This window comes from Nipponia nippon, unplaced genomic scaffold, assembly GCF_047370975.1.
Source record: "Nipponia nippon isolate SJK-2023a ecotype South Korea unplaced genomic scaffold, ASM4737097v1 scaffold_19, whole genome shotgun sequence".
NCBI classification, from domain to species: domain Eukaryota; kingdom Metazoa; phylum Chordata; class Aves; order Pelecaniformes; family Threskiornithidae; genus Nipponia; species Nipponia nippon.
Window position 1 is genome coordinate 9,026,888 of NW_028262335.1, and position 26,212 is coordinate 9,053,099.

Genomic DNA, 26,212 nt, shown 5'->3' on the forward strand with positions numbered 1-26,212 from the left:
TATTAACTGTTGCTTCCTATCCCATCACCTCGCGCCGATGCTTAGCCTCATGTAAACGCCATTTAGCAGAGTCACTGAAAAAGACGTGTAAATCGAGAGGGAAAAGAGATGCAGAGAGAAGCCCAGTGAGCGCTGGGGGGAGTCTGGAGGTTGCTCCGTTGTGATAAAATGGGCATTTAATGATACTGGGCAAGACTGGTGTGTGCTCCGTGGGCAGGGTATGATTCGGCCCCGGCGACTTTGCCTTCACATGCTCACACTTTATAAATGGGGCGGTTGGTAGCTACTTTGTCGTCACCTAACAGCCTCGAGGGGTTTGGGGCTCAGCGGGCTCCTGCCCTGGCGCCGGCTGGGAGCAGGCACGTCCCCTCGCACCCGAGGGGTGTCCTCAAGGGAGAGACACGGGATGGAAAACACTTTTGGGGGATAACTTCATCCCTGCGTCAGCACTGATGCTAACCCACGTGTTAAACTGGAATATCAGACTCTTAAATCCCATACCGAGAGCACCACTGAAGAGGATTCGAGCCAGACAGTTAATTACCATGGCAAGGTTTTTATTTATTTTTTAGGAATGGGCTGGGAGCAGGAGGTTCATGCGAGCACAGAGAAAATGGATGGTTGGCAACTCCCATCTGTGCAGTCCTACAAATCACCCGTGATTCACAGTTATATAAAGCTTCTTATATAGTAAACAATCTTGTTAATAAAAGCAGAAGTACAAGGTCCAATGTAATCCAGCGAGTGTGACTAACTGGATTTATAGGCTCACTCTCAGTGCTCGGTGCAGAAGCAGAAAGATTCCTCAGATCTTACAGGAACTAATTTTTGCAAAGATCCTCAGCGGTGATCGTTCCGCCCGGAGAAGGGACAATGGCATGGAAATAGGTTAGCATGATTTATTTTTTTTTCATTTGCTTTCCCAGAACTACGATTTGAACGGCCCACACAGGTACTCCCCGCTCTCCACAGACGGGGGCTTTGCATCCGCGGAGGTGGGTCCAGCGCCCTGCTCCCGTCTCCCCTGAAAGCCACGCTGGGGAAAGCCCGGGGCCACCAGCAGAGCCCAGCTCGTGCGGGGGCACTCGTGGGCCACCACCGTTCCCTTCGCCCTCCTGCCACCCTTCCTCTTGGACCCTCGGGCCGTTTTGGGGACAGCGGTCGGTTTGCTCCCGAGGCGATGCGTCCCACCCCGTGCTGGTCTCGCCACTGCGGATGACTCCTGGGCTTGGCTCCGTCACCGATGGACCCTCCGCAGCATGGCCAGCTGCGGTGTTTGCTTGCGTCTCAGTGTCAGGACAGAAAGCTCTTTTTCCTTTGAATCAAGTGGCGATCGTGGGGTGGCCATCGCCTCCCAGGGTGCTTTCACAGAGATGGATGTGCTCCCGTGATCCGTAGCACTTCACGTCTTCCCTGCAGCCAGAGCTTTTCCAGCTTTCCATCTCGGGGTCCGGGGCGTGGTGAGTTGGGTCCTCGTGTTCCCGTGCTGGTTTCGTTCATGCCGTTTGTCAGCCCTGGAAAGGGAACGGTGAGATTTGGTGCACGGTCGGGAGAGAGGGGAGGGCTGTTGAGAAGGAGGCTTTGAGAACGGCAAATATTTATAGAATATTACAGCAATGGCATTTGCAGATAATTTTGGATATTAAGGGAAAATAGCAGCATTTGCTTTTCCAGCTACGCAAAGTATTTGTGCTCACAGCCTGCCCTGTCCCCTCCCGACCCAGCGAAGGCACCGTTCCCATCACTCGCTCGTAAAACCTCTCACGACTTTTTGTTATCCTCAGAGACAGCAAGTGGGAGAGTTTGATCCTTCCAGAGGCTCTGCCAGCCTCGGTGCTGCCTTCAGTGTTCCCGAATTGGGAGCCCCATTTGGCGCCTGCCCTGGGCACTGCGCAGCCCCTGCCACGGGGGTCTCGGCGCTGAGCCGCGGCTCTGCCCTCCGCCCCACCGCCCGCCCTCCCTCGCCCCTTGCTCAGGCCGTGCCGCTCGTCGGAGCAGCGGAGAGTAAGTGGAAACAATCAAATTAATTTAAGCACCTGCCAGACCTCCGCCTTCACTCAAGTGGAATAAAATTTTATAATTACGAGAGTGTGCTTTAATTATATCTTTGAAGAACTAGAGGTTCAGCTTTGGCGTTGACAAGGAGGAGCCCGTTAATCGGCTTATTTGATCACCCGGCGCCAGCGCGTGCCTCGCGGTTTCGCTGGGGCGGCACGGGCAATGCACGTGCCGGCAGGTCACGGCACCGCGGGCGCGGCAGGTGGCAGGCTGCGTCCCGGTGGGACCAGGCGCGGGCACCCTCGCCGGGGAACGCCGCTCCGCTCGCTTTTCCCTGGCCCTGCCAGTGTCGGTTAAACCATCGTAAGCTGAGGTGCCATATGTCATCTTTTCCTACAGCCTTTTTAAAGTGCGAAGAAAGAGACAACTGTGAGAGATGGCATTTCCACGCTCAGTACCGCAACATATGCTTTTCGTGAATAAACTCAGCCTCCTATAATACAGGCAACAGGTAGTGTGACATATTGCTGGCTATTCTGGGGACTTGGAAAGTACAAGTGATGGCCTCGGAGCTGGCCCTTGGAAAGACGCTGCCTTCCCAGCACGTGCTCGGGCTGGGTCCTGCCGGGGGGGACACCGATAGCCCAGCTCCCGCAAGCCCCCGGCTGCGATGCCCTGCCTGGCTGCGGGGCCGTGGGGCTGCCCGGCGCCTGCTGTGGCTGCTGTCAGTATGACCTAGGATGCCGCAGATCCAGAAACGCAGCTTAGCTCACCGATACAAACCATCTTTCCAGCTCATTTGGCTGTGGTAGCTCTTCAGGCCGCTAATGTGCGAGATCCAGCCTCTGGCTGCGGGCTCCCCGCTTGCCTAATTTCCCATGTCGGTCTTTCCTTTCTTTAAAATTCTGCTTAACGCTCCCTGGGCTCGGGAGCCGCCGCAGCATCCCCAGCGACGGCCGTTCAGGCCGGCTGCCTTATGTAGGCGAGGGAGGGACTTCGCAAAACTTGCTCCGTTCTGAGGCTTATTTAATTAAAAGCCAGTTTTATGGTGGATGTGCTAATTATAACTTTTTAGCCCGGAGGATCAAAATGAACTTGTTGCTTATAACTCTATAATTCAAATCTACTGCAATTAGTCTGGATGCTCAGAAGTTTTCAAAATGATTCACCTATATAAATGTGCTTTGCTGAGATGATTTTTTCTCACTTGAACATTTTTTGTGCACTTATATGCAAAGGAAACTGCCTGAGGCTATGTTCCTTGCAAAAAGTAGGGATGCTGAGTCTTGAAACTATTATGCTGGTGAACAATAATGATTATCCATGTTTTTTTCATACCGCAGTGTAAGATATCCCAGGCAACTGAGCATTGCAGAAGGGGAAACCAGTCTGGGGAAACACCGAGCCATTTTCTCTGGTGAGAACGGCAGCCATTTCCCATCGGGGCGAGCTCTTGAGACTTTAATTTGGTGTTTTCCTTCAAAGTACATAGGCTGCCGAAAAGCCGGACCCCGTCTGTGACTGAAGGGGAGAGGCTGGGAAAAGCAAGAGGCCATTAGTCCCTTGTTAATGACCGGCAGGTACTGTCCCTCTCGGGCAGCTCCGAGGATCCCTGGCAGCAATAAAGATGATTTGGCCACAACCCTCTCTGAGTAACGTATAGGATTCGGGGGGGTCTGAAGTGCTGGCTGGCGAAAGGGAGGCCCGTTAGTGCATGGCTGGTGCAGGGCAGCAGCAGGCGAGCGAGGACCGTGACGCCGAGCACCCACAGCTCAGGTCCGCAGGGATGCAGCGTGCTCCGACCCGGTGCTGTGCTCTTGGTTCTCCCTCTCTCCATGGCTGGAGGCGTTCGCTGTTGTCTGTGACAGCCGTTACAGAGCCACTGGCCGGGAGGGCTGCTGCGTTCCTGTCTGCGGTGCCGTGTGTGCTTGCCAGCGTGGGTCTGGATGTGGGTGGATCATGGCCCTTCAATGCTGTGAGAGACTGGACTGTTAAGATAATTGTCTCAAAGCTTGCGTCAGCCTGCGGTGGTAGCAGGAGGTTCTGATACCTGCCGGACACCAGCAGAGTGGCCGCAGAGACGTCCAGACCTGGCTGGCAACTTGTCACGGGGCAGGGGGGCGCGTGAAAGACTCCTGGCATGCACGCTACGAATCGCAGTAATTCTGTGTCATAATGAAGCCAATTCGCACCGCGGCTCTGCCAGCGCGGGAGCCCCGGGAAGGTGCACTGGGTGAGGATGCCTGCACATCCCAGGAGCGACCCACCGGGCGCAAGCCGTGCTGGCACCGGAGCCAGAGCGTAAACCCACGCTCCCGGCATCTCCTTCCCGTGCTGGCACTCTGCTGCCAGAGGCATGAACCGCAGAGGCGCGGGGAACCGCAGGGATCTTGCGAGGCAGCAACGCGTCGCCTGCCCCAGCTGTGGGTAAGTCACAGACCCGCGGCACGTGCCCCGGCGTAAGCGCCAACCTGCCCCGCGCGTGTCGCAAGAACCAGTCGTGGCCTCTGTATCGCTTACTTTGGACAGACCAGGGAAACTGAAAGGGAAAAAAAAGACTAGTCTAAGTTCGGAGTGGAAAAGGGCAACGCTGAATTTATTCTCGAGAGTGGAGCTGGGACTCCTGAGTACAAGCAGCAGCTGGTTTTCCTGAACGCACAGTGAAACACTGGGGCAAATTCTCCCAGGAGTTTTTAATTTTCTGTCCGGTGATTTCAGAGCTGTTTCCATCCCGACTCGCGAGTCCCAGCAGCAGGAGGCTACGTGTGTGCTGATGTGGGAGGCTGCCAGCAGCGCTGGCTTTCCCAGCTGCACCCCGGCGGCACCGCCGGCCACGGCAGCTCCTTTCCTGGGGCGCGGATCGCACCTTTCGGCTCCATCCGGAGGCAGCCTGACGAGCAAAGGACGAGGAAATGGTTCCCACTGAGGAGCAGCCCCCCCGAGGTCCCCACCACGCACCCTGCCGAGGTGGCGGCAACCAGCAGGGCAGCCTGGGGAGACCTTGCACCAGCAGCCCTTACTCTCTCAAAATTACTTATTTTGATAAAAGAGATTACTCTGGGGGAGAAAAAGGCTGGCTGGCCCTTTTCAGGCTGATCTGGAGTACATCAAACACTTTTTTCCTTGGTTTGCCATGCATCCCAAGCCTTTAGATGAAAGCCAAGTGCGAAGTGCTGCCATGGGTCGTGCTGGCCATCGGTGGGCGAGCGCTTGAAGCCAGGCACCACGTCCCAAATGCCACCTGCGGCGAGCCCGGGAGGGCATTTCACATACTCCCAATTTCTTATTCTGCGCTTCCAGGAGTAGCTGCAACGAGCTGCCTGCTCCGCTTCCACTGGGAAGATGATATTTTTGCTTCAGTTCATCATAAATAAGCATCCAGGGAAATATTAAGTCAGGAATTAAATTCCAGCTACTTATGGGATTGACACGGGAGTACATCATCTTAGTCTGAGGGGTAAGACGACAGGAGCTTCTGTAAATAGAGCGGCTTACCTGTGGCTCCGGCTCCTGCTCCGGGCGAGCACTCCCTGAGCCCTGGGTGCGGGGGCGGGAGGTGGCAGCCCACCTTCCCCGGGGCCGGCCGGCAGGCTCAGCCGCTCCTCACTGGGGGCACAGCGGTGTCGGGGGACTGAGCACGGGCTGGGGCCTGCCGACGGGAGGAGAGAGCCGCGGCTCGGGTCACGCTGCTCAGCCCCCTCCTTAGACGCATCCTTCCTTACTCCTCGTGCACGAGGAGTTTGCATTCAAAGGGGGGAGACCCCGTACATCTTGTTGAAAAGGTTGCAATCTGTTAATAGGTAAATTGCTCATTTAAGTAGCTTAATTGTGGTTTCGCTGAGCTAATGTTACTGCCAATGCAAATGGAAAAAAAGGAGAAAAGAAAAAAAAATCTCCTGGATTAGCAAAGCCTCGATTACGGGCAAGCGAGCAACACGTTCCTGTTTAAAGCCTGGGTTGCTCTCCGTCGCACTCCGTGGGCAGAGGCTGAAAGGAGCAGGCTAGCAGGCAGGGCAGGCTGCTTCCCCGCCGTGACCAGTGCTGGTAACCGCCTCGCCACTGCCGCCTCCGCACACGGCAGCGGCTCATTTTGCGCTTGGCTTTTCACCGGCACGACGTTGCCCAGCTTTGAAAAATCAAGGCAAACGCAATAAAGATGGCTAGAGCCAAGGAGGAGTGCCTGACTGCCGTGCCTCGGCGCGTTCTGCCGAGGTGGCTACATGCACTTTTTAATTTCTCCGTGATACAGTAAACTGATGCTGTGCTGCTGCCAAGCGCTGTGCGCGGTGCCTGGCATGCCGCACGGGTGCTTGCTGGCGGACGGTGACATTGCCAGCTCCCTCTGCGGTTTCTCGGCTGCGATTAGACCTGCGTTGCCTCCTCCCTCAGCCGAGGATGAGGGGTCGGCGGAGCTCTGTTGGGAGATGCTCTCTCGGGGCAGCACCTGCTCGTCGTGGCCGAACGCCCACAGCTCCGTCCTCACCCTCCCTCCAGCGTTCTGCCCTGTGCAATCATCTCTGTGGGAAGATGCGACTGTTCTGGCAGCTGAACTCGTTACGACCACGCGCCAGTTGGGATCAAGATAACTTCCAGGTTTTCAAGGTGCGCGAATGTCGGCTTTTGATCAGCACAAGGTGAACGGGGAAGGGCACGGCCCCTGTTCAGCCGGCTGCTGGCAGCCCTCGCAGAGCCCACGATAAAAGCGCCACCGAACAGCAATGTGTTTAAGCGTATGCTTAAACGTTGCGCTAATTAGGGCTTGTGAGAACATGTGCGGTAATTACATTTTTTTGCCGTTAAAACTGCAGCTACTATTATTGTACAAATAGATGGAGCAAAAGCAAATGTGTTTGTTTCTACCTTACCTTCTGCGTTAGAGGCAGAAGCACAAGCTGCCTTAAAAAAACATATTTATTATTCACTCAGAACACACTTTAAAAAACCAGGAATAAACAGCAAAGTCAAAATATTTGGTTTCCACAGCGAGCTGAGGCTGCCGCAGGACTTCCTACAGTGCGGAAGCTGAGGAGCCGCAGGCGCAGAGCCATGGTGTAAAACGAAGGGAAGAGTATTTTGAGGTCAAAAGGTTCCGGTTCAGCGCAGGGTGCTTTGGCATCGAGCAGTCGCAGCGCCGAGTTACGGGATTCCAAGGGCACAGATCCGCACCCTGCGACGGAGGCAGCCACCTCCACCGCTCCTGCGGGAATGAAGCTTTTCTGAAACCCTACTGTCTGCTGACTCTTCACTAAAAAACTCCAGCAGCCCCTTAGATGGCTCATTTCAGCAGTAATTATGGTACCGGGAGACCTTGCAGCGCCCTGTGACCGCAGCGGCTGACGTTCCCCACTGCCAAGGCGGGCGGCGTGCACGCTCAGCTGCCGCATCGCATTTACTTTGCTCGCGGGACAGGAAAGTCCTTGGCAGGATTTATGCAGCCGGTACCCGCTCAGATGCGAGGCATGTCGCTGCAAGCATTACTGGAAGGGCTATCCATGGATATTGGTCTGGAAGGAGAGCCGACTCCCAGCAGCATGTGTACAAATGATTTAGAGGCTGGGCAGTCAGGCTGTGCTGAAGGATGCTTTTTCGAGGCGTAGCGGGCGAGTGCTCCCGATCCCATATAGGCCCTGAGCGCGTGTTTATGGCGATGGCATGTATGGTAATTACAGGCATTTTGTCTGAACGCGTTTAGGCATTTTCTCCTATCAAACTGGGGCCTTTTTCAGTTTAAATGATGATAATGGGTTTCGGAGGATGAGTTATTGGCAGCAAGGAAAGCACGAGGCTCTGGAAAATCGGAGGAAAGGAGAACTTTGCCTCGCGCCAGCACTGCAGCAGGTGATGCACGGCACCTGGGCCCTCATCCTCCCTCCACGTTTCTCCCCACCTCTGCTGGGCCCATCCCCATCCTGGGGAGGTGACATGATAGACAAATAACAGATAAACGATAGATAAATAATAGATAAATAATAAGTGCTGTGCTGTGTGCTCTCAGCAGCAGGGGACCAAGTCCTGGCACCATTTCGGAGCAGCAAGCCGATCTCCGCGACCCGCTTGCCAGCCCAAAGTTGGCCAAACTTCCCGGTGCTTCAGAGACCAGTGAGCCGGGTGGGAGGTCCGGAGCGGCCGACGGGCACCGCCGGCAGCCGCGGCGCGCGCGGTTCCCACCACCCGCCTCTCGCGCTAGGAAGCTGAATAATCCGGTTTTCCCCGGCCCCAGACAGAACAAGCACGTCATAAATATTCATCTGCTCAAATGAAAGCATTAGCCCTTGTTTCCTTGAGTGGAACTAACTGAAAATTGATGATAGTCTTCTGAAAAATGCCAGATTATGTACACAGAAGCAATTATATATAAACTGATTAATTATTTAACAGCTTGTTAATGAGCGAGTTTCGGTCTCGTAGCTTGGGCCGTCCCGCCCGTTTGCTGCCGCGGGCAGCCGGGGAGGGGTAGCCGAGGGACCGAGATGCTTTTCACGTCTTAAGTGATGACCTTTGGGCTCTGGGAGGTGACGGTGGCGAGGCCAGCTGCGGGCCAGGATCCCGCGGCGCAGCAGCCCTCTTCATCCCTGGCTCCAGATGCCTGCTCACAGCCTGGAAGCATTAGCTGCATTATACGCTCTTGAAATTCTCATTAAACATGTATAAATGGAAATAATTTGATTTTCTAATGCAAACGAACAATTTGCATTGATAGAAAATGCATGTTCCTTGAGCAGTGCTGGTGTGCCGGAGCAGCTGGCACCGCCGGCCAGGCTGCCAGTGCCTTCTTCAAGCCTCCTGCAAATGGAGTTTCTCACTTTTATTGGAATTCCCAAACATCCCGAGCTGCGGTCCGTGCTGTCAGCACTGACTGTTTCAAGCCGTTAGGTGTGGGAGGTCTCGGTCGGGTCCTGCCGCATCACGAGCGCTCCGCAGCCACTTTGGAGGCGAGAGGAATGACAAAGTTTATTTCAATGCTTGGCGTGGTGCCGCTTTCAGAAACACGTTTTACATCATTACGACCCATGCCAGCATTGAGATACGCGCCCGTAAATCGGCGCATGGCACATGGGGATTTGGGGCGAATGAAATCCCACAAGCCGGCTCCCTTGAGCCGGGTGAAAGATTTGTGCATAACAAAAGTAAAAACTAATGAACACTTGCAAATGCAAAGAAGGGGAGGTACATTACTCATGTTAAGCAGATTATGCGCATTACTTACAAATAGATTACTTATGTGTTAGTGGACATGGAAAGCAAAATATTCCATGTAATTTTATACGTGGATTCCTTTACATGCAGAAACACCCCCGCCCCAGGCCAAGCCTCCGTCGTGCAGCAGCATGGAGGATGGCGATTCCCCAGCTGAGGAGCGGGATCCGACGGGGCCGGGGCCGGGTGGGTGCAGCACCCACCTGGGAGATCAAACTCAGCTGCAGTGGAAACTGCTTTGATGACAGAGGGTGAGGCTATAAATTACCTCATCAGAGGGCAAGCTGTCTTTTACTGCTTTTGCAGCCTCTTTCTTTATCTCTGTGTTGTTCCAGAGCAGAAAAGCCTTGCTCTTTCTCACAAACCAAAACCTACGAGCCCAGGGAAAGATGCGTCTCCTTCTGATTCTGTGTGGAATTGGTGTTAGAGGAGAAAGGCAGGAATATCTCACAAGGTGAGCGACACCAGGCTGGCCTCCGGGCAAACCGTGTCCTTGCTCTGCAGCAGGAGAGCAGCAGCTTTTCCCGCGGCACGTGCCGCTGGGCCCGCCGGCAGGGACGGCGCAGCCTCGGGGGCATCGCTGCCCCGCCCGGGCTGGCACCTGGGCTCATCCCTCGGGAGCGCAGCTTGGGAAAAGATGGGAGCAGGTCAGGAACTGGCAGAAACGGTGAGCGGAGCACGAAATTGCGGGCAGCGGGCGTGGCGGGATGGGCAGCGGGCGTGGCAGGGCAGGCAGCGGGCGTGGCGGGACGGGCACGCGCTTGCGTCTCTGCGAGGTTTGGCCGGTGCTCGGTCGCAGAGGCGCCAGGCAGGGCCATCTCCGCAAGGCAGCCCCTTGTGAGGAACTGATCAATTAATTTGCACTTTAATTCTCTTTCCTCTCCAGACAAGAGGACGTTTCAGAATTAAGTGTAATCTAGATTATTGAAATTTAATACAATCTGCTGCCAGATTTCAGAACCTGGCTGATGGCAATGTTTTTTCCCCCCATGAGCTAATTTGCTTATTCCTGAAGGAAAATATGTAATATCTCGTTAATAGAAGTCTGCAGAGACTTGTTTTAATTTCAGCAAACAGGAAAGCTGTCAGGCTGTAATGTGAGCAATGGAGAAATTATTAGGGGCGTTATTAGAGACTCATAAATCCCATTAGCATAAATGGGAACAGATAGGCAGGGTCTCTGATGTCCCGGTGATCATTACTGGGGAAACAGGATTCCACATCCATCAGGAAAGCGCATTCCCATTATTTTATTGATCGCTATGAACATGACGAGCAGAGTGGATCTGACTTCTTTGCATTTTAAATGTTAAAACCTGCTACGGAGGCTTGCTCGGCCCCGGCCAGGAGGGCAGGGACCCTCCGGAGGCAGCTGCCCGCAGCCTGGCGGGTTTACTGCCACGGGCAGGCGTTTCCCCCGAACCTTCCCGGTTAAAAAGTGCTTTTAAAAGCTGCTAGCAGAAGCTGTTGGCAGCAGGTATTTACATGTCTTGGTGGAAAGACTTCCTGCAGAAGATGTGCAGGTTTAGGGGAAAAAAAAGAAGTCCTATCACATTTTTTAGTACGTATTGCTGATGAGGAGCTTCATTGCATTATTCATCCTGGAAACTGTGTAAACCCAGAAAGTTACAAAGAGGGAAATTGCCGCTGTAAGCCGAGGTGTTTCAACATGCAAATGACAGCTTTTATTCCTAGCGATAGAGCTGCTAGATTTTTAATTTTACATGCTCTGTGCTCGGTTTGCTGTCTGCAGACGCGGCAGTCCTACAGCTCCGACTGGGGTCTCCCCTATTTCCATTGCCGTTGAGCAGCTCTCAGATCTGTGATAATTTAATTAACCTGCCCTATTCTGCCGCATCTGTTGGGAGCAGGGGAAAAGGATCCGGACACCCAGGGAGTTACTTCTTTGCCTGAGCACATAAGTCTTCTGTACGAAGTCACAGACCAGCAGTTTCCCCACTTGGAGATTTCATTGTGAATTTTTAAATTGCAGATCATTTTCATAAACACGTGTCAGCTGCTCCGGGTAAAGAAGAAAGCAATCTATTAGATGGATGGTGCGCGGTCACGTCCGTGCTGACCCTGTCCGCGCGGCTCCTGGGCGTCGAAGCTCTGGGGGAAGCTGGGGGCGAGGGCTCGCCGGCCGCGCTCGCTGGAAGAACTGTCTGTCGTTACGTTTGATAGCCGGCTGAAAAACCAAGGTGCTTGCACAAGGGCAAAGGAATTTCAGACGTTTAAAGGTAAGCTTTGACCCTGTCGCTTGTCAGTGCGCTGCTCCATAGCTCTAAAAATAGAGCGTGTCTGACAGAGGAAAGATATTTTTGGAAAAGCTAGTTACTGCAGCCAATCTCGCGCCGTTACCGCAGCCCCTGCTCGGAGCCTATCTTTAATTTCCTTCTGCACGTAAATTTTATGAAGTGCCAAGGAAGAGCTGGTGCATGCCCTTGCAAAGCAGCACTCTGCAGCGTGCGTGCCTGTCCCCATCCCCGAGCCCCCTCCTCCCCGCCCTCCTGGGGGCTCGCATCCCACCCCGGCCGAGGCGAGGCTGGGGGCCATACCCAGCCTGGCGTGACATATCGGCCCTTTGCAAGTCCTGACCAACCCTCAGACCGTAAAGCGTGTCTGGGGGTGTCAAACCTGGCCAAATATCCACCTGTGCCCCTGCACGAGGGCTCGGCGAGCTCGCGCAGAGGTGTGGGCGCAGGGGGTGCGGGACGCCGCGAAGGGAAGGGAGCGCACGGGGCTGCAGCTTGCTGTCCCCGCGCAGAGGTGCCGGGCTTTCAGATGTGAACTAATGAGCCGCTTGCAATCAGGTAGCGGGGCCGGGAGGTGGCTGTGGGAGCCCCGAGAGATGCAATTAGTCATCGCCTCACTCAAGGCACAGCAGGGAAGCCTCATTTGAACCGTTAGAAAGTGTGATCCCGTGGGTCGGGCACGTGCCTCATAATGAACTGAAGGGAATGCCCCTGGCAGTTTATTTACCGGAATCACTGCTCAAAACGCGCTTTGAGAGGGACTCTAAATATAGGGAAGTGGGTAGAAATTACGAACTCCAGCTAGAAATCTGCTCGGAGAGAGCAGGCGCGCGAGGTGAATTTTTCTTTTTGTAAATGAAAAAGGAAAAATACGCTCTTCTTGCTCTTGGCTCCCAGCAAAGAGCTCACGCCAGCTCCGCCACATCTCCCTGATGAGGGTGGAAACTGCCTCGGATGTCTCTTACAAGTACTGAAATTAATACCCTTCTTCATTGGAAGTGGCATATCCAACTACTCCCCAAAAGGTGAACATTAATATTCTGATTTTCAGTTGTCTCAGAGCTGCAGAGCTGGGGGAATGAGGGAGGAAAGCGCAGCTCTGGGTGGGAGCCGGCGGGGTCGGGTACCCCAGCTCCATCCCCGCAGCATCGGTGGAGGGAAACTCCTCTGGCGAGGCCTGATCCGATTGGAAAGGTTGTGCCGTGACAGCTGCCGCGTCAGACCGCTGCCTCGGAGCGTTTTCAGGGCAAGAAAAGGAGAGATAAATCTTCACAGATGCAACCTCATTATCTATGTGGCATTTAAGCGTAATTTATGCCCGACGCCTCGCCACTTCTCTGGTAGGAAATTGCATTGTTGGTTCCCCTGCTCTCGGCTTCTGCGGCAACTGTGTCAGAAATATTGAAATAAATCGATCTGACTTGAGTTCCCTGTGCATTTTTATTGCCAGTTTATCAACGTGGGCAAGGCACTAAATGAGTTATGTTGGCGGGAGGAGGAGAAAGGCGAAGACGCGGTGGCCTGGCTGCCCATGCCGTCACTAAAAAGGGGTTTGGGCGTCAGGGCAATCACTGCTGCCCACGCTAGGGATCTGGCTGAATTCACTGTACCTCGAGTTTTCCTTCTTTTCTTTTTTTAATCGCATCCTAATTAGGGAACCAGCAAAAGCTTTAAAAAAAGAAAACAAACAAACAAAATTAATGAGCAGCGTCAGGGGAAGAAAAAGCGTTTTCTGGCCGGAGTCCTTGGCACGGGTAGGAAATAGCTGCTCCTCTTGGAGAGCGTTGAGTCCGCTGCGAGCTGCCAGCTGAGGAAGTCAAGTGAAAACCAAGTGCCTGGAAGCCACAGCCTCCCTCTGCTTCGCTCGTTTAGTGCCTCGGCCCTAGCAGTGGGTACTTGGATGTTTATTCCCAGACTAAATTGCTTTTGGAGCTCTGACTCGTTTGTCAGCGAGAGAGAAAACAAGCTGTCGTTTGGACTAACAGCCTTCGCAGCTCCTTCTCCTGGTTGGTTGTGCTCACGCCGAGGGGGCCCGCGGCGAGCATCCTCAGCCAAGGGCAACGCCATCCCCGTCACGAGTGCTGCTCGGGCTCTGCGATGGAGGTGGCTGGTGAGCAGGGAGGAGTGGTTGCCTCCTGCTGATTAAATCCTTCCGTAAAGACCCAGACTGGCAGCCAGCCCCATGGATTATAGCAGGGCCGAGCATCCCTGGGGCTGGCTGCTGCGCCCTGGGGCAGTGGTTCCAGGAATCCCACGGGAGCAGCCCGGGCTCCCTCCCCGCTCCGTGGCGCCGCGCTGCCCGGAGCTGTTCTGTGCCAATGTTTGCCAGCGTGAAGACAAGTGCTCCTGGCGCTGGCATCTGTGCGTGAGCGGCTGACACACGTGGAGCGGCGCCTCGAAGCTGCAAACTCTTACGGGAAAAGTTTCGCACGTCTGGGAAACGTCGGAGTCTCTATCAAACCTCGGAGCTTCCCGGTTCCTCTGGGAGACTGGCTTTGCTTGCGGGCTTTGCTCAAAACAAACATTGCCAGGTGCTTGCACAAATTAGGAGGCTGGCTGGTATAGACCAGAGCTTAGTACGAGTTGCTAAATCTCCAGCAATTGTTTATATACGCAGCTCCTGTTTATATACAGCGTTGGGTAGCAGCCGGTGGTACAAACCTCCTTCGCTTGCGTATTCCCCTGTACGATTCGGCGGTCAGTTTTCTTACCCTTGTGTTTGATTCTTTCTGGCCAGTGTATGTTTTGGGGTTGAATTTTTTTGTTTGTTCCTGCTTTGAGGTTTTTTGGCTGGTTGGCCTCTCTTGCCTGCGGGGAACTGGGCCATCCAAAAGCTGAGTCTTGCCTTGCCTTTGGGCATTGCCAGCCGCTGCAGGCAGCCCGTAAGCGTGTGACTGCGTACGAGTAAAACACTGATCCTGGCGGGTATTTCTGGAGTGCCGGGGGTCATTGCATGCTTTCCATGGCTTTAAGCCTTTCCTTGCGAAGGTTGTTGATATCATGGGCCACCTCCGTGGCCAGGGCTCCCTTACCCATGGCAGCGTTGCCTTTCCTCCCAAGCGCTGAGCAGCAAACGTTTTCCTTGTAGGCTGCACGAAAAACTCATTGCAGGGGAAAGATTGATTAAAACCTTATCTTCATCCTCAAGGTCTGCTTGGCAGGGGTAGCAGGAGGTAACTCTGATTTTTAGTGACTCTGCCGTATATTGGCCGGCGGAAGCCCTTGCTCCGTGAGAGTGCTCCTCGTGCACGCGTGTTCTTCCCCTCCTTCGCCGTGGACCATCCCAGCTCTCTCTAGAGGAATCAGCAGGTCGTTTCCAGTCCGCGGGGAAGCGATGCGGGATTGCTTTTTTAGCAATGCTCCTTTTCAGTCGAACTTTCAGAATTTACCCCAAAGTTTTGGGTAGGAGGAAGAACACAGTTTTCTTGCTTTGGCATGAAGTGAGGAACCCAAATAGAGACATTTAATGCCTCACAGGGATTATTAGGAATAAAAAAGCATTGGAAAGAAAGCATGCCATAAATCCAAGCCTTTCTGTAAGCTCAATCTGTTACATGCTAGACCGTAGTCTTCTAAAACAAAAGTGACTGCACCAAATAGAGACTGTTATTGTTTAAATATTTCTGCTGGGAAATGCTGCATAAAGAGAAGACACAATAGCTGCCCTGACGCAGGATTTATTAGAGCAAGTTGGCACCAGTGTATTTGTAGGGAGCGGAATATGCTTGTAGAGATTATACCAGATTTACAATGATTAATAATGGATTGGACACGGCAGGCTTCAAAGGGTTTGGCTCCCTTGCAGTCTGGGGGTAGGTTGAGTTGAAATAAAATTGCAGATTCGCTCCAGTGGTTCAAACAAGTTTTTTGCCTTAGAGAGCAAGGCTTTTGGCCGAACAGCGGCAGCAAAGCCCCTCTCCTCGCACCCTCGCCCCCTCGAGCCTTGTGCAAGCAGCACGGCCGACGTGGCGCACGCCGAGGTTGCCACCCAGCTCAGCGCAGTTCCCTGCGGAGACCCGCTCACCACCACGGCCAAACGCGGCGCCGGTGCGGCACCCGGCCGGCCGCTGCGCCCTGGGGGGTGCCCTGCTCCGGGGAAGCCGCTGCACCGGCCGAGGACGGCCTCACGGCAGGGAGAGCCGGCTGCCGGGGAAGGGTAAAGCCCTTAATTACGGGAATGGTTCTTCTCCAAGATGGGCCGGGGAGCTCACCCAGCAGGAGGGTGAGCAGGGATTTTGTCGTCAGTCTGAGGGATTAAGCGAGCCGGGAAATGTAGGACATCCCTCTCGCTCGCAATGTTGTCTGTGCACACGCAGACCTCGAGCTATTTTTAAAGACCTTCCAGCGTACGCTGTGGCTGTAACTTTCGGTATTAAACCCTTGAAATCTGCTCCTTGCAGCAGGAGCTCCCTCTCCCACTTTGTCTGGAGGCTCCCAGCCACGCTGAGGACAGCACAACAAACAAAGATCAGGACTTTTGAAATTAATAAGTGTTATGAATTATGCATTATTATAAATACACTCTCCTCCTATCTTTCTCAGGCAATTTCGTAGTGTCCTGCATGCAGCTGCAATTGCACTCTGCCCAACCGCATGGCTTCTCTTTCCCTGTCTGCTCGAGCACACGGATGGATGCCTCTGCGATGCCTCTGCGATGCCTCTGCCTCTTAACGTAGGATCACTCGGCCGAGCTAGGAAAAGGCCAGGGCAAGCGCGAGTTGCCGAGGAGCCTCAGATGAATATATTTCCTAAGTGATAAATGCTTCGGCGTTAATCAAGCGTTATTGTGTGTTATAGTTGGGAGGCATCTCGAGCTAATGAAGACGTTTTCCCCTCTATCTGCCATTATCCGGGCGCCGGGAAGAGCTGTGGAAGAGCTCTCATCCTGCTCCAGGCAGGGCTGATGGGATTTGCACCGGTCCCAGTTGCCATGGAGAAAGTGTTGGATGGCTTTAATACATCTCTGCAAATTTCTCCCCGGAGTTTTCCTGTGACAAGCTGGACTGGAGGTAGTGTATAAGAAGCTATAATCTTCCAACTCTATGAAAAAATGATTGATGGAGGCTTGATGACCTGCACGGAGGGGCGTAAACAGCTTACCGGGGCTCTGGCGGCACGTGGCGCAGCAAGGCGGGCGGCGGGAGGGACGGTCGGGGGCTCCGCTGAGGGATGTGCCCCCGGACCGGGGCCGCACTGCGCAGCCCTGAGCCGCCCCCGGCCCTGCTCTGCCATCCGAATCCGTGCGTTGCCCTCGCCCCACGCCTCTCGGGGGTCACCCGGACGCCCCCCTCGGCCTCTGCCGCACCCCTCGGCGTGGGGCGGGACGGGGCCGGCGGCCGGCGGGCAGCCCCGCACCGGGCTGAGCCCGCGCTCCCCTTCCTCGTCGCCAGTCCGGACGTGTCCCGCATCACCCCCGCTTCTGTCAACGGAGCTGAGCTCCCCACCTTCTCATTAACGTGTGTTCACCAGGAGTTAAAGGAAAGGAAATTAAACCTCTGTTTGTTTTTGCATCAATGTATTCCCGTTTAAAAATCTGACTGTTTACATTTGCCCGTTTGCTTTTTAAGTTGATGAAAACATGAATGATTCATATAAACAAAGGAAAAAATAATTTCCAGCTCGGTGTGCCAAGCAGCAAGTCATTCACCTGCCCGGCTAGCCTGCCTTTTCATTTTGGCTTTTTTCCCGTGTGATTCGTACCATTGCCCTGCCTTTGACCTGAAAGATTATGGGACACGGATCGTGATGGAATCAAACCAGCCTGAGCCGGACCTTTTCAACGAGAAAGGAGACGGCAGGAAAATTAGGAGGAGCAGAGAGAGAAGGGCTGGCTGTCCAAACCTGCAGAGGCTTCTGGAAACTTCAGGAATGAGACCGGGGACGGGGGTTTGGGAGCCGGCCCTGGGGCCGGCTGGGGAGCTGGCAGTCGTTTTGTCAGTGCCATCTCCTTCCTCCTTCTTATTTTATTATTTTTACCCCCCACACCCCCGGTGGTACTTCTAGCTGCTTTAGATTCTCTAACCATTTTCTCTTCAGCAGCTCACGGGCTTTTGAAATATGAAGTCTATCAATCACCGGTTAGTGTCACCTCCGCAGCAGCTTGGCTCCCGGGCAGGCTCCGCCGGGGCCGGGCATGGCACGGCAAGGGGCTGGATTTGGTGAGCGGCTGCTGCCGCAGCCAAAAATCAGGTTACCTGGCTCCTCGTTCTCGCCTGCCTTTGTTTTCCAGGGGTTTCGGTGAAATCCCCCACAAATTCAGCCGCTCCGCCGGAGGCTGCCCCAGCGCTCGGCTCGGAGGACAATTTCCATGGAGTGCCGTGGAGAGGAGAGGTTGCACGGCGAAGCCTGAGTGCCGTGGAGAGGAGAAGTTGCACGGCGAAGCCTGTGCTTCAGCTGATACGCCGGGGTTAAAAAGTAATTAATTAGCGAGTTTATGGTGTTTTCCCATCTGAAATTAAAACCAAAAATTATGCAGAACATACAAGGTAATTAGGAAGCAGCAAGCTACAACACACCTTTAAACGAGAGCTCTAAAAAGCCTGATGTTCGGCAGCAGGTTTTTAATGTACCAGCTGATAAAGGCTCGTGCCCTCGATCGCGTTCCGGGGAGCGTTCAGCACGCTTCGCCCGTCCTTTACAGATCCGGGTAGGGCCCCAGCAGCACCCGAATTTTTCGTGTTCTCGGTGCTTATCCATGATCAGGTTTCCCATTTAAAATCTGTTAGTCCAGATGAGAAAATTGCTTCATATTTTATGTGCCTAGTTTAATTTTTTTTTTTCCCTTGCATTTGCAACTGGCCCCTAGTGTTTCATCCACCCCCTGATGATTTAGCTGTGCAAGATGTTCCACCAGTTTATTCGAGTGGAGTGCATGGAGCAGGTCATGCATATTAAACATGAAGTTTTTACTACAGTTGGTTCAATAATCGGAAAGAAAAACTTTTTTTTTTCCTCATTTTTTACTGTGTACCAGCTGCCGCTTTTGGCAGGGCCGTTTCTCAGCCTGGCGTCCGGCACCGCTGATGCCCGGCAGGCGAAGGGCGTCCCCTCCCTGCCCACCGCGGGGAGCGCGCCTGTGCTGCGCGAGTGGACGTAACAAGGTACGTACAGATATATCGCCTTTGGGAGATGAGGCCGCGGTTGATCCATGTCTCTCCCTTGGCACTAAAAGCTGGAAATCGAGGTTTTACACTGTTTTTCCTTCCAGGCGGGTCTGCGGTGCTGGCAGCAGAGGTGTGCGCGCGCCGTGCCGCTCCCCCCTTTGCTACCCTTGCCTAAACCTGTCTGCACGGAGGCGTGAAAGTTTTCCTCCCGGCTACCTTGCCTTCTGCGTGTGTCTCCAAAGGCTCCTCGTTTCTCCGCAGGAGGCAAAGGCTCGTTTTGGGAGCTGTGACCGAGGAAGCAGGTACCCGGCCAGCCGGGCAATGGGTGGGGGTGGCCAGGCTCTTGGCCGTAGCTCTGGGATGGACAATGGCCACACCAGGGAGGTGGCCAGAGCTATTCGGCCACATAGCAATGTTTTCCTGTCTGGGAAGCGTTGGTCTTCCCGCAGCCCCGTTGGCATTCAGCAGCCGCTCAAATTTCCAATTGCACTTTTGTCACCTGTATCCGTCATCACCTGCTCTTATTGCTGGCCCGGAGAAAAGCTTTGGTTAGATGGGGGGTGATTTAAACTGTTGTGGTTAGGTTGGCGTATGGGATGCTGAATGCCAGCCCGAGGCAGGGGAACCGGTGTGCCCGGCACAGCTCTGCGGCCCCGACCCTGCTCCCAGCCAGGCAGTCTGCCGGCTGCGGGGTTTATTCCAACACTGCGAGCGCAATCCCGGCTAATGCATTCCTGAGATAAGGCTGACTAATTAACATACAGCCAAGTGCTGCTGCTCTGCTTTCCCATTTCTTTCGCTCATCAAGCTCAGAGTTGTATCATAACTGGAAATTTTTAGGAGCAATAATTTTACACGAAATAATTTTCCTCTTTGTCAGCGCATGGGGTGGCTCATGGTCCCGCAGTGGCTGATGGCTGCTGTTTGCTTCCCACCGGCACCGAAAACAGCGCAGGGGTCGTGACTGGCGGCCGGCTCAGGCAGTTAGCCACGGGATGGCTGGTTCCCCTCGCAGCCAAATGAGGCAGCAGCAGAGGGGAAAGGGGAGCAAACAGCCGAAAATACGGCCGGGGCATCTCCTGCTGCAGGAGTCGCGGCACTGGACCTGTGGTCCACTGACACAGCAGCCGGCCAGCAGCAGGGGCGCTCGGGTGACTCCTAAATGAAAATTCTGATTATCATGGGCAGTAATTGAATTGGTTAAACAATTTTAAAGCAAGACCATTCTTCTTATCATGTTTCTTAGTGGCTTTCTCTATTTCCCGCCTGTTTTCCAGCCTGTGCGGTTGAGGGCAGTGCCCCTCGCAAAAAGCTGGCGGGGGATCGGCATGAGAAATGGTGGCAACGCGAGCTGAGCCAAACAGACGGCAGAAGAAAAATCATCCTCACAAAAATGCCAGCGTCAACACTGGCAGGGAGAGAAGGAGAAAGATGGTGTTTGAAGGAGGAAAACGTAAAAGCTTCTGTGGGAATGGTACCTGCGCAGGAAATATTGCCCCAGAAGACAATGTCGGGGAGTGCCAGAGGTAATGGCTCTTCTCTGCTTTATTAGCTTCACCCGCACGCTCTGGGTAATGACTGATCGTGTTTATACTGTTGTTTCTACAGTTTTCGCTGTATTTTGTGTTTCTATTCGCTTTCTCCCTCGGTCTCCTTTCTGCCTCTCTCTCTCTGTGCTGTTATCTGCCTTTTCCTTTGGTTTTAGGCTGCTCGCTCCCACAGAAGAGAGGCGCGCTGTGTTCCCTGCCGCAGCAGCCTCATCTCCTGCCCCCGCTGCAGCCTCGCTCCCTGGGCTCTCTCGTCAGCTCACCAGATCCGCTTTGCCCACGACGCCTGGTTATCAGGTAATTCACTTATTAATACGTTTGCCCAGGCTCGCCCTGCCTGGGTTTCGGGCGCGTTTCCGAGGCTGCCCGGCCGTACCGACCTTCGTGCCACCTTTTGCTTGTCACTTAACCTCCAGAAATACGAAGGGCCCCCCCGATGCACGGGCTCGGGGAGGGGGGAGACTTGGTGCGATGAATTTGCTGGAGGCAAAGGCCTTTTGTTTCTATCCCAGAGCTGTGGGGGGAAAGGATTGGAGGGAAGGGGATGAGATGCTGGTTTGCTCTCCCCTCTTCACGACGACGGGAGGACTGGGGCAGTGCGGCGAGGGGGAGGCAGGACCTCGTGGTGGCGAAGTCGCCGAGGACGGTGGGTGCACCACGGACACGAGGGTATGAGCGTTATTATTCCAGTTCGGTGCCTGCAATCAATACGAGCTTGCTCAGGGTGATTTTTCGTGTCTGGAACAGTTTATTTGGTTTCTAAAGTGCTCGTTCTCTGGAGTAATTTCTCAAGCCTTGTCCAAGCCTCTTGTCATGTCTGCACTAAGTGAGTTTGAGGGCTATTTTCTAGTCTGCTTTGTCATTTCTATTTTATTTTTTGGTTGGATCTAAATTTACATTGAAGCGTAACTGTGTTTTGTTTTGCTGACTTGGGTATGAAAAGAAACATGTTACCATCACCCAGAAACCCTACGAGGCACCCGTCTCTCGAGCAGCCTGCTGAGCTTTATGGGTTCTCCTTTTCTCACCCCAAGTCCTTTTCCCCTGATTTCTCTCCCCCTTTGTTGGGCTTGGGCAGTGCCTGGGGATGCAGGAACTCAGGGATGCAGGGATCTGGGGATGGAGGGATGCGGGGATGCCGGGTCCCCACAGCCGCACCAGCCCCGCTGTCCCAAGCACCCCTAAAACCAAGCAGTAAATTAAAGGATGGCCCATGAGCATGGGGGAGGGAAGAGAAAGCCTGATCTTTACAGATGACATTTAAGCCTGCAGAAGGCCAATGTATTTTACCCACTGTCAGATTTAAGAGGCACTGAATTCATTACACTGTTGAATAAATCATTTTTTTAAAATGTATTTATCTGAAGAAGAGCCACTGCTTTCCAGTCAAGAGCTCCTCCTGCTAGGACAAAAGCTTCCAGGGAGCAAGCAATCCAGCGCTCTCCTCTCCCGCGACGCCCGCAGCTGGCGTTCGGGTCCCACGGGGCTGAGGAGCCCAGGCTTCGCTTGGGGGAGCAATTGCCGAAGCGCTCGCCCTCCTCCACCACCGACAGTCACGAGGGGTTAAGGTGCTGAGATGGAGCTTGGTAAATCAGGCAGGAAAATAATCAGCTCCTGACTGAAGTGAGGAGATGCTTGATATTTTACAGCTTCTTTCATACACTTTACAGAAACTAATGGTTACACAAATGATACCCAGGGGATGATAACAAGCTATAAATAATTGAGTTCTTGGGCACAGAGCTGCCACGTGCAGGTTTGAGGAGTGCACGGGCGCCTTGGCATGGCTCAGGTCCCGGTCCTCCCGAAAGAGGCACAGGGGAACGGTGCCTTCTTAACCTCCCGGCATCCCTCTTGGCGGTGTCCCTGCCGTTTTCCCAGCCTTTCCGGACCAGCGCCGCTTTCTCCTCTTTGCCCCTGCGTCACCCGCTCCCCTGGCCGCTCCCGTGGTTATCGTGATGCCGTTTGCCAGTGGTGCCAGGAGAAGCCACAGGTTTCCCATCCATGGTGGGACCATGCAACCGGCTCCCCAAACCCATCGCCTTCCACGCAGGTTTGTGCGTAGGCTGCTTTGACGTCCGCCTGACCCAAAGACACGGATGTGTTTCCGCATCTGAGCTGAGCATCTCAGGAGAGCGACTGCCTCCTGCCAGCCATGGGTCAGGGCCAGGCAGGCCCAGGGAACGGCTCTGCCCGTCTCTGCGCCAGCGCAGCAGCGTTTTTCACAAGTATTTGAGGTTTTCTGAGAGCCATTGCGCAGAATTCCCCATCTGCGGGTGTAGTGGTTTCAGTTTAACTCTGCTGCTAAATATTTTGACAGCCTCTCTTCTTAAAGCATAGCACAGCGTGTCATGTTGTACGGTAACAGTCCCCTCGGCTCCCCGCGGCGGCGTGCCGGCGCACCACGTGCTCCCTGCCACCAGAACGGGCTGCACCGGGCGGCCACGACCCTCCCGGGGGGAAAACGCTCCCGGCTCAGACCCCGGAGCTGGGAACAGGGACGAGGGAGAAAGCCGCTCGGCAGCCAGCTGTCTGGAAGCGGGGGCAGGCTGCCTGCCAAAAGGGGGGCTCAGCTCATCTCCCCCAAAAGAGCCACAAACATCGCGTCCCCCGGCTGGCATCGCGTCCCCCCATCGGCTGCCCTGCTGGCTGTCTTACCATTTAGCCCACGAACTTCTTGCTCTCTTAATGAGAACATGACCAGAAAAGTTGGTGGCAGGACCCACAGCTCAATAAACCAAGAGAACAAAAACCTCCTCCATCACAATTTGGAAATGGGCTTTTTCTTCTCAGCCCGTTTTGCGGGGAGGAATCGATCTGTCTAATCTCTTATCTATGACTATGAAATTGTATTTCCCTCTTAATAGGCCTACAAATGTTACAGATGAATAGTTCAGGAGGCACACTGCAAACGGCAGGAATACTAAAAAAGGACGTTAGGTTTTGCTCACTTTGGGTTGCAGAAACCAGCGCGCAGGAATGCCTGGATCTGCATCGGCTTCGGCCCCGATCCCAGGGACCCATCTCAAACCCTGACATTCGCGCCCAATTCCTGCTTAAATTGGGCTGGGGGGGCCTCTAAGAAGCTGTGTTTAGTCTAGGCATCACGAAGCTGCCCCATCCCCTCCTCGCCTCGTGCCTGCATTGCAAAGGAAGAGGAGACAGCGGCAGACCCGACTCTTGCTCCACTAACCCCAGTTTCCCATGTGGAAAGGTGCCAAAGCCTGGTTTTCCCATGCGGGGGTGGCCACCGAGTGCCTCTGCCATTTAAGCTCCCCATCGGAGTGACAGCTGCCACCTTCAAGGCGGCGGACAGGGCTCTCGCTGCCTTCCCTGCTGTCACCGCTGCGTCTTCACCCTCCGCAGCTCCCTCAGCAGGGTGTCTCTGCAATTTCACTTGCGACTCTTTAGGCGCTGGCTCTGTGCTTTGACATTTGGGTTGCAAAAACGTGAGCTGACAACGTCCTGTTCAACCTCCGCTCCCCGCCTGCCGCCTGGCAGGGGCTGCCTCGTCGGGCAGCGTCTCCAGCGTGGGCACCACGCGTTGGCGTGAAGGGCCCAGCCTCGTCCTTCCCCCCGCTTCCGTCCGCGGGAGCGGCTCCTGGGACCCAACAGCCGAGGTGAAGCAGAGGCGCGAAACGTTCGCTCCAGCCCGGGAATCTGGGGCTGCAGGCAGCAATCCCAAACCACTGCTAAATGGTTTAGAAATGGGGAAAAAAGTCAGCCTCCCTCCCACCTCGCTGCTTCTAGAAACCTGCACAAGCAAGGAACAGGAAAAGCACCCAAGCCCCCGCGATGAAGCTGGTCGAGGAATGAATTTGGAGCAGCCGAGGCGACCTTTGCAGGAGGAGATGGAGGCCGTGCCCACCCCCGTGCATCCCTCGTGCCTGCCTGGGGTCGAGCCCTTTGCAGGACCCTGCTCAGCAAAGCCCCCTCCTCTGTCAGGGCACTCATTGCTGAGCCATCGCAGTATTTAAACACATCAGATTAATCGCTTTATCATCCAAACACAGGTGGCTTAATGCAGTCACTTAATACTCTGTTTAAGCAGCTGATTTTTAAAAAAAGCTAAATAATTGAGGGCATTACTGTAAAACTAGAAAACTTAACAGTTTATTCACTGCTTATTGTCAGAGCAGCTGGCCAAAAAATGCCAGTGGATGCATGCTGCTGCCCTGGCTCAGTGGGATGGCAGGAACCGGGGGGACGGCAGGGCCCGGGGGATGGCGGCAGGGACCAGGGGGACGGCAGGGACTGGGGGATGGCAGGAACTGGGGGATGGCAGCAGGGACCGGGGGGACGGCAGGGACTGGGGGATGGCAGCAGCATGCAGCCCCAGCCGCAGAAACCAGAAATGCAAAAAGTGGCATTCCTCTATCTCCTTTTTAGCCACCAAGGAAGTGTTGACAGTGATTGCTCCTGCTGGTGTAGCCGAGCCCTGTTAGCTAAACAAAACTGAAAAGGTGAGGAAATAATTAATAAAAAGCTGAGGCACTGTTATTTTCTCTAGATAAAAGTACTACTTTGGTAGAAGTGGTATCAATAAGCTCTCATTTCATCCCCTGCAGCCCATCTCTCTTCAAACAGCCTATCTGTTAACACAAAGCTGGCGATCCTGTGCTTCATTTGTCTTGGCTGTGCCCAGGGCAGCTGAGCTGCCTCAGAAAGCATTTCGGTTTTCAGCCCCCTGCGTTGGCATTCGTTTATCAGCTGTGGGCAAAGGCTTTTTTTTAACAGGTCTCTCTCTTTTTTCAGTGAGAAGAGGTAGCTCCCCCGTGGCGCATGGCAGCAGGAGACGCGTCCTCACCGAGCTTTGCCACACCAGGTCGGTGCAGGCAGATGGCAGCCGAGCCGTACCCGGCCCCAGGCGGAGGCTGCGGGCCAGCGAGGCGTGATGCCCTCTTCCCTTTTCTTTGGGTTTTTTTGTAGTCACATTTTCTCCTTGCAGACAATGAAAATGAGGCGCGGGCTCCCGCAGCGAGAAGACGGGGTACAGAAAGAAGTTTCTTGGGGGGATGCCTTGCCCAGGTGAGCAGATTCTGGAGCCGAGGGTCCGGGTCCAGCGCTGGCTTCAGAAGCCCTCTGGTCTCCCCAAAACGCAGCCACGGGGCGGGAAGGGGCTCCCGGAGCCACGGATGGGTCTCCTGCCCGGACCACTGCGGCCGAGACTGAGCAGGCAAGCGTGCGAACGACTCTGTCGTGGGAAGAAACGAGAGTCATCGCCTCGTGTTTTAATGCGGGAAATATCACCTGCTCCTCCAGCTCCTCTCATAAACAGAGAATTTATCTGTCAGCAAGCTAAACCAATATAAGTTGAATAATATTTGTTGATTAATGTAGTTGATGAATTTCATATTTTCTTTAAAATATTTGCTGCATATTTCTGTGAATTATTCATCCGGTTTATAAGGCAAAGCAAATATTTGTGAATAGATATGAATTATGTTATTTATAAAAATGAAATATTCATGAGTCATTTTCATTATTCACCTCGTCCTGGAATTGCTACATAAATCTGATCAAGCAAATAGATTTGGTGAAGCTCAGCCCAAATTTACAGATATCATGGAGCTTGCTGGCTCCCACGCAGCAAACCAGAGTGGATTTGGACCAAACGTTTGAACCGTGTGCTCGGCTGCTGCTGCTCAGGCTGCCGTCCCACAGCTTCGAGCAGAGGCAGGGAAGGACGCGACGGCTGAGCCTGCAGTGTGCTCTGCAGCGCCGCTTCCCGCGGAAATCAGCTTTAACCTGAATTTCAGCAGAGGCAAGGGCAAGAAGAGGAGCCTAACGTTTTCCTTCCCTGACAAGGACGCCGGCGCTGCTGGAGGTCGCGCAGCACCGCAGGGAAGGGTGCCAGGGAGAGGTGTTTCGACTCGGAGGGACAACCACAGACAGCAGGAGCATCGACCGTGCAAAATGAGTGAAAAATTGGATACAAAGCCTTGCCGTTGGGTGGCTTCGAACCTGGCGCTTGCAGATGCTCTTTGCCAGCCTTTGGCGAGAGCGGGGTGGGCATGGCTGCACAGTCGTGAGAAGTCCCCCCGAGCCACCCCGGCCTGCCGTGCATCCTTCCCCAGCCGCCCGGCGTGCCCGCTCTCCCACCCGCCCGCTG

General features: G+C 54.3%; 1 long non-coding RNA gene across 1 annotated transcript; it reads left to right on the forward strand.

Annotated features, from left to right (window-relative positions):
- The first annotated feature begins 9,512 nt into the window (after positions 1 to 9,512).
- On the forward strand, positions 9,513 to 25,551 carry LOC148056041 (uncharacterized). Its single transcript, XR_015704294.1, has 10 exons — positions 9,513 to 9,649; positions 11,189 to 11,435; positions 15,993 to 16,459; positions 17,680 to 17,864; positions 18,424 to 18,550; positions 18,658 to 18,855; positions 19,831 to 20,079; positions 20,259 to 20,397; positions 24,856 to 24,925; positions 25,049 to 25,551. It is a non-coding gene; the product is annotated as an uncharacterized LOC148056041 (long non-coding RNA).
- The last annotated feature ends 661 nt before the right edge of the window (positions 25,552 to 26,212 follow it).